Genomic DNA, 8,383 nt, shown 5'->3' on the forward strand with positions numbered 1-8,383 from the left:
GTCCAATTGAGCCGGCCTGCAAACCAAACTCCTGCAGCCCAGCCCAGTAAGCCGAGGCCCAACGATTAGTCTTGGCCCAGTAGCCCTCCACAGCCCACGACCCGAATCGGGCTGCGACCCGCGCTTCGACCCGACACTGCCGCCCGACGTGGCTTTCTCTGCTACTGCCACGTGTCACTCAACGGCGCAAGCAGTCCCTCGGCTCGGCTCGGCGCAAACGGCTCGGGCTCCCTCCGGCGACGCTCCGGCGGCTCCTCCGGCGACGCTCCGGCGGCTCCTCCGGCGGCTCCAGCGGCTGTTCGGCTCGGCTCACCTGTTTTCAGCCCGGTTTCCACTGTTCCGACCCTCCCAAATCTGTTTTCGGCCCCGATTAAGGTATCCGAGGCCGTTTCAGAGCCGTATTTCATATTTATTAAATTATAGGTAAATTAATTGTGAAATACTAACGGAAAGTGGTGGACGGTGTGATAGGAAACAAACCCCGGGGACGTAGGGAGCGGCTCTCACGGAACGGGAGCTTACGTTTAGCGATTTAGGGAGTACTTCGGCCAAGGCCAACCAAGTAAGTGGCCTTACTATAGGATAGGCTAAATAAATTGTATGATGCTTGATGTTATGTGCCAGAATATACATATTTTGTTGAGTGACGCTTGATATGTTTGACGCACGTTGTGGCATTATGATGAGCATGATGATTGCATGATTTTTACCTTAATATGATGATGTTTTCCATATTGAGCATGCTAGATGATGATGAGTGCCATATTGCATCATGTCGTTAGATGGACGTAGGACACAACCCTAAGAGCATGAAAATGATAGTAATATAAACATCCACGAGTATGCGTTACCTAGAGTAACAAAGAGATGAGACTAGAGGGTTGTGTCAGAAGAGACATTACGATGGATTTAGAGGGACCTCATGCATTTTGTATGTTCATAAGCATAGGGCTACTTCCCCTAGAGATGATGAGTGCGGACGCGCACCTTACGATGAGCGCGAATGCGCACAGGTGCGAAAGCACAGAGATGAGGGTGTTCATGAGGCGCATGACACTATGGGGTTCCGCTGACCTCCGGACGTCGCTACAGATTAGCTTGACCAGAGGGTCCAGGGGGCGTGCGAGCGCCCTGGGGACTCACATTCGCACGTGTGGGTCGTGTGTAGGGAAGTACTACACATCCAATTTGTCCGAGACTGGAGGCCACCCCTAAGATGATTAGAGATAGGTCCCTATTCATGATTGCATGTGTTTGCATTAGCATGGCCCCTATAGTGGGGTCACTTACTGAGTATTTCTTCGAAATACTCAGGCCGTGTGCCATATTGTTTTTTTTTTCAGGTAAAGGCAAGGCGCCCATGTACGGTTGACGGTGGCATCGTGATCAGAGACTGTGGCGCGTGCATAGGATAGATGCATATTTAATTCCTAGTCTTAGTTAGAATAGGGCGTTTGCAATTCATTCATTTAGATTAATTAATTTGTAGTCGTTTTATTTTATTTTATTATTTTTTTTTTTTTGGAACTCTAGCACAATGTTTGAAACACGTAAGTCCGGCAGTGTTTTCCAATGTTTTAATGTATTCTGAAGTTTTAAATTTTTTTCCGCTATCAAAGATGAGCATGCTTAGATTTTTATTCTACATTAGAGATGAGCATGAGACGTTAGTGGCGACTCTAGATATGTGGAAATTTAGGGTCGTTACAAAAATGAAATTAATATTTATCTTTGAATATTTATTAATCACGTACCATTTATTCCAAATCATTATTTAACATTGGTTAGTGAATCATTATTTTATGTTAAATAGAAATATTATATTAATTATAACTAGGAATATATCATCCACATAAAATATTAAGAATATCTACAAATTCATGGATTTTATGACTTCGGACTTGTTTATCGTTGTCATCATCCCACGTAACTGTTTTAAAGATAATAAATCATGAACGTTTTCGTCAAACATGACAACTTGACTTTCAATTAAGTCTTTGTACACGTCTCATCCTTTTGACTCTCAAATATAATTAAATTATTAACAACATTAGTTAACCATTTAAGAGTTTTAAGTAGAACAACTTACTAACCTTATCTCACCTCATTTAAGTGGTATACAAATGCATTTTTTCATTTAGGATTAGATAAATTACCATGTTATTTCTCTTAGAAAAAGGGTGTACGTAGGCATATCTTTGAACATATTCAACCTCTTTTGATTTGTTTCAGCATACTTGTTTAACAATCTTAATTATTAAAGTGTTATATTTCTCATAAATAATTTGAAGACAGTCGTGCTCATTATACCGTCTTCATTAGTAACGACGTATAACTCTTTTTTTTATATGACCATGTCTAACAATGTATTTTTTTCTCCTCTTACATCACAATTTTACAAGATTGTATTGATGTTTAGAGTTAGGATAAAATTCCACGTTCTATTAGTTAATCTTAACACACAAGATTTTTGTGTTATCTATTATCATCGGATCATGATGTCTTAATAGATTTACCTAATTGAGTTTCAACTTTAGTCTCACTTTTCTAGTATGTTATATTTGGTAAAGATACTTATATATTGAATAATCATCCATTAGATCGATGAAACATTCACAACGTTCATTGGCTTCTACATCTACCATCTCACTTGAGCTAGAATATATAAGTCTAGAGTGCTCTTTGGCCTTGTAGCCTTATCCAACAAAGGCCAATGACTATCTTGCATGAAAGGTAAGACAATAGACATGTAAAGTAATTAACTCTAAAATTTATAGAACTATCTCTTACTAATCTTTTCATTTAATTCAATTTGATACTATACAATCATTCATATTATATGATCTACTTAGTAATAAAGCTGGAGAAATTGAATTTCTCTTATGGTTATTAAAAACACTATTTTTAGCCTTAAATATCTATTTTATTTAAGACATCTGAACGTCCCTCACCTACATCAATTAAGATTAGTTTTCTAGTGCTAACATGTAGTTTTTAATGAAGAACAAATTTTGATGGATAGATGACATTTATTCTCCACCGAAAAATTCAATGAATTAAATTTTCATACATTTTTCTTCCCAATAGCATTTTAAAAATTACTTTGATCATGATTGTCTCAGCTAATTAAGGCTCATTAGGAACTATTTTCTATCATCCTCTAAAGTTATTTTTCTTGATTTTGTTATACTTCATTTCAAAATCATTTAAATAACTATTTAAATTTAACATGTTTTTGTTATTTTCTTATTTTTGGGCCTTGACATTCAACATGTCAACTAAGAGACAGGAACAAAACTTTTTTATTATCAGTGATTCACCAATCAGGTTCTGTTCAAATCGGCTGGATTAGTTTAAATTGTATTTGAGGAAATTTTTACAATATAATATATACATCCACTACTTACTGCTATCATTATTTTTTGAAAATAAAATTTTATCAATTTTGATTTATGAATAGTGAAAATTAAACAATTCAGCCTCGAAAACAAACAATTTGGTAAAATAACCCTATTAATCATTTCTAATTCTTCTAATTCTACGTAACTTTAGTGATTTAGAACAAGTGGGGTAAGTCAAGTGTCACCTCACTCAACTAAGACAATCTCAACCAAATATTACTCACTCTTATTCCTATCATATTTATTGACAATTAGCTTGGTCAAGAACACATTAACAACCTTAATATATATTTTGTAAATGTGACCTACTATTTTAGATATGGTAGTTTTATCTCAACAAGTGTCTTCGTATGGTAGGTATGACGATCTAATCTTTGAGGCTTCGAAACCTGGATTGAGACTAAAAGACAAAGAGAACACAAATAAAACTAAAAGTAGAATATTATAAAAGGAGAAAATGACGTAAAATTAAAATCAAATTAAAACAAATAATAACATGTTAAAGTAAAAATAAAATCGAATTATAAGACTGTGTTGTTCAAATTTATTATAAACAATAAAATGAATTTGGGATACAATACAAAACAAGATATAAAAGACGAAAAAATAGAAAGATAGACTAACGGTCCAGAACAAGTCCCTTTGTAACCACACAGCTCTCGAATGCTCCTCCATCTCGACCAACAACCTGAGAACACCTAAAAAAGAAAGAGAAAAACGAGTGAGTATATAAATATACCTTGTCAGAAATCCACTTGTAGGCTCTCATTGCATCATTGACCTAGCAGGCGCCAATGAGCTTTACTCTATGCTCTAGGTAAATGGCTCTTGCTATTTACAGGCTTCGTGTAATAGCCAAAAATAAATAAACAAATAAACAAATAAACAAATAAAAATAATTATAATAGGGTAGTTAAAATAATAATAATAAATAAATAAATAGAAACAACATTTCCCCACTTCTCTCCCTAACCTCTCATCCTTTCCCACAATTATCTCTCCTCAACTCATGCTGACGCCAAAAAGTAACCGTGACTGCAAACCGAGAAAGAAAAACAATAATTGTCAGATTTACTTGAAAAAAAAAAAAAGAGAACGACCTTTACCCAGTTGAGATTGGCTGAAGATTTACGTGAAGATAGATCTAGATACTTATTAAATCTTCATTTTCTTTTATTCTATTTTTTTTAGAAATCACAACCAATTATAGTTAGATCTTTGTTTAATTATTACCATGATCCATGTTTTCGTTAGAAATTAAATGTCAAATCATTTATACGATTCTAGTCAATCATGTCATATTAGTAATATTAGATTAAATTTTTATCAGTAGCCAAATGAATAGATTAAAGATAGAATGGCTAAGAAAACTTTCTGAATAGGAAACTGAGATAAGGAAATAGGAAATACGGAGATAAGGAAAGATTTGGAAATAGAGATCTACTGTAAATTTGGAATACATGAGAACAGAATTAAACGGCAACAGATACAAAAAAAAAAAAAAAAAGATTAGGTAATTAAAAACAGAAACTAAATATGGAGGGAAAGGTAAATACAGATGGTAAATATAGAGGGTAAATACAGATAAACTTAGCTGTATCTACTTTTTATACCATAGTAACCATGAAAAATGAAATTTTTAATAAAAATATAATTATAGATATATAACATTTCAAGACTTCTAAGAATGGACCAATGTAAATTAGAGAAATAATGTTGTAGAATTCAAACCCGAAACTAATGTCATGGGCTCATATAGGTTGAACCGGATTTCAAAGGACGGAATCAAACTTTCATTAAAGATATATTCGTGACAACGACTTAAGCTAGCCAGGTAAGTGACCTTACAATCGCCATGGTTATATTTGATGTTGACACGTGCCCTATGGTTCTGTACGTGTCATATATATTGATATGTGTGAATTGCTGTGGATCGATATGATTTCTATATGTTATGTTATGTTATAATATGTGGTTTGTATGATAATAATTATGGTATGATGTGCTCAAGGATATGTTTGAGATAGGGTACGAGAAGGATGCACAAAACGAAATGTAACGATAGGAGTAAGACACGTTCATGAAACGTTAGAGTTAGGTTACATACCGGAGTGCTATGGATAGGAGAGATTGATGAAAGAATACAGTTAGGTTATGGGTAGAAGGGGATAGGTTTGTGATAGATTGATGGAACAATAGCATTAGAGTACGTTCTTGTGACGATATGACTAAGGTACGTCACGTAATGATATGTCTGTGATATGTATAAGAACGTTAAGGCTATGGTAAGTTAGAGAACAATATGACTATGAAGTGTTTAGGTTATTGACTTGGTTATGATATGATACATTGTATGCTAGATTATGGTGCTTAAGTGCAAAATCATGTGAACGTGAATGTATGTTATTTATGCTGCTTAGTTGATGTGATACGAATGCATGTGACGATGTGTGGCCTTGTACGATTATGACTTGTTGTATGAGTATTGGAATGTAACTGAATGAATTGTATGACATGAAATACGGTAAATTGTATGATACATAACCCCACTAGGAATATGTATGATATGTAACGAAATGAGAATGAGAATGACATGTAAGCATGAAAACGTGACACGGGGTTGTGTTCATTAAATGATGACTATAGGACTAGTGGGACCTCATGCATATTGTGTGATCATGCATTTGGGGGGATACCCCTATCCCATCACGAGGGACGGACGCGTACATCCAAATGGCAGGACAACGATCGTTATGCCCTGCATAGCGCTACCATGACGGTTTTAGATTTAACGGGTCTCGATGGGCCCCTAGAGCATGCCCACCGGTTAGGGACAGTGGCCCAGCGGTGTGCAAACTAGCTGGTGAGCCCATACTCGCACGTATGGGCTGCGTGTAGAGTATATGGTACACGTCCACGATTACCTGTTAGGATTACACCGTAGGGAAAACGAAAAGAAACGAAACGAAACGAAATGAAACGAAACGAAAGATAGGTCCCATGATTTTATTGCATGTGATTGTTGCATTTAACCCCAATAGTGGGGTCACTTACTGAGTATTTCTTTAAATACTCAAGCCATGTGCTACTACATTTTTCAAGTTAAGGCAAGGCATTCCTGTACGACTGACGACGACATCGTAACTCGAGATCATGGCACATGGATAGGATAGTGATATATATTTTCTTAGACTTAGGATAGAATAGGATGTTTTAAACTTAAACGCTTATTTATTTTATTTCGGGTCTTTTGTTGTGTCGTTTTAAAGATGTTTTCGAAACATGTAAGTCCATGGCTGTGTTTTAAGTTAAAGGTTATGTTTTATGGAATTTAAATGAAGTCTTCCGCATTCAATATTTATGGTATATATATAGTAGCGACCTTAAATTAAGTAGAAAATTTTGGGTCGTTACAGTTGGTATTAGAGCCCTAGGTTATAGATCTTGTAGACTAGCCTACGATGTAGGCTTGGCATGTTCCATGGTCCCATCGTCGGTGCCCCGTCTCCGTCAGGTATGTCTTGCGTAAGATAAGAAAATGAAATGTTGTTGATTGTGTATGTTGTTATTGCTTGGTCATTATAAAATATAACTCATAATTGAAATTTTACTCTATTGATTGTATTATAATTTACTGCATTCATGTTAGCTTAATTCTATATTTATTTTAATTTAAAATACGATATGTTTTACCTTGCATGGAATGTGAATGTAAATTGTTGTATTGATGATGTTTAGATTTACTAAGATTGTTGCTGTGAATTTGTGGCTTTAGTTTTAGTAAGCTACTAAATCTTAGTGCATTCGTGAAAATGATTCTGCTAAGTAAGATCATATGTTTTAGTTAGACGTCTTGAACATAGATAAACTACACAGTCTTATGACCATAGAGATGGGGAGGACTGTACTAATGTATATGGAAGAGTAAGTAGTTTTAGATGAAATAAAATGACCTAAGAAGCTTGATAGATGTCAATATCCTATAGTATACTATAGACATTAAAAGTGTAGTGTCTGAAAGAAAATTTTATAATTTTGAAGTATGTAAAGGTGAAATTAAAGTATCAGTAAGAAAAAAAAATAATTAAGTTAAAACCATAAAAGTTTAAAACATGTATACTTAAATTGATGGGTGAATGACATAAGTGCCTTTAATGGAAGCTAGAAGCACTGAGAGGTAGAAAACTTTCGGGGTGCCTGAATAGGAGTTGAAAACCAAAAAAAATAAAATAAAATAATAATAATAATAATAATAATAACGAGTTGAAAATTAAAAATAATAATAATAATAATAATAATAATACAACCAATTATGGAAGTTGTGAGGTGATTTAAAAGTATCGAGCCACAGATTGGACGAGGCATTATGGTCTGGTCAAAATCTTGGAGGTATATGGACTACGAGATTGTCAAGATACCTTAAATTTAAGAAACCATGATTTAAGATGAACTTGGGTGGGGGATACACGAGGATTAGAGTGGGACATTGTCTCTAAATCAACTAGAAGTTTTGTGGTAATTCTTCTTAGGGTACATGAATGCACTCAGGAAGCTCAACATAAACAAGTTGTTGCAGGAAATTACCGAACAATTTTTCCTAGCAATGTCAACCTAGTTAAAAGGTATTACTATAGTTAAAGTTTTAAGATTATCATTTTAAGTTTAATTTTCAAGTATCCCAAGTTATATGGCATCTGAGGATATCCACCATGCTTATACAATACCAATTTTTATAGGAGAATTTTGTTAAGCCCATTCTTGGTATTACAAAGGCATTGAAAGGGTTGTGATGTCTTTCCATTATGGTTATGGGAGCATTAGTTTTGGGTTGTTCTAGATAAGGTATACCAAGAGAAAAGTCTATTTGACAATGTTTCCAATGAAAGTTACCAAATCCTCAAACTCTAGCTTGACCACAAACCAAATACAGGAAGTCGTTCGTAGATCTATGTGATTTACTAGTGCATTCAATTTGCATTGGG

The sequence above is a fragment of the Cucurbita moschata genome, unplaced genomic scaffold (assembly GCF_002738365.1).
Source record: "Cucurbita moschata cultivar Rifu unplaced genomic scaffold, Cmos_1.0 Cmo_Scf00042, whole genome shotgun sequence".
Taxonomy (NCBI): Eukaryota; Viridiplantae; Streptophyta; class Magnoliopsida; order Cucurbitales; family Cucurbitaceae; genus Cucurbita; species Cucurbita moschata.